Raw genomic sequence first — 677 nt, forward strand, 5'->3', positions numbered from 1 at the left:
GCATGTAAAATGCCTTTGCATACAATTCTGGCATTTAAACGCCGAGGTGATGCACGTTTTGGGCGTTCAACGCCCATGTGAAGCATGTTCTGGGCGTTCAACGCCCATGTAAAGCATGTTTCTGGCGTTGAACGCCAGTTCCATGCTTGTTACTGGCGTTCAGCGCCAGCTTTTCTCAAGGCACATTCCTGGCGTTCAAACGCCAGAATGTTGCTTGTTTCTGGCGTTCAGCGCCAGATTCATGCTCTGTTATGGCGTTGAACACCAACCAGATGCTCCTTACTGGCGTTGAACGCCAGTCTGTCCTTCCTCCAGGGTGCGAATTTTTTTCAGCTGTTTTTGATTCTGTTTTTAATTTTTATGATTTTTTCGTGACTCCTCATGATCATGTACCTAATAAAATACAAAATAAAATAAAATAAAATAAAATAAAAATTAGATAAATAAAATTGGGTTGCCTCCCAACAAGCGCTTCTTTAATGTCAATAGCTTGACATTGTGCTCTCATGGAGCCACAAGGGTGATCAGGTCAATGTTGTATAGTCCCAACACCAAACTTAGAGTTTGGATATGGGGTCTTAAAACCAAACTTAGTGTTTGGTTGTGGCCTCCCAACACCAAACTTAGAGTTTGACTGTGGGGGCTCTTCTTGACTCTGAACTGAGAGAAACTCTTCG

This window comes from Arachis duranensis, chromosome 4, assembly GCF_000817695.3.
Source record: "Arachis duranensis cultivar V14167 chromosome 4, aradu.V14167.gnm2.J7QH, whole genome shotgun sequence".
Lineage (NCBI taxonomy): Eukaryota > Viridiplantae > Streptophyta > Magnoliopsida > Fabales > Fabaceae > Arachis > Arachis duranensis.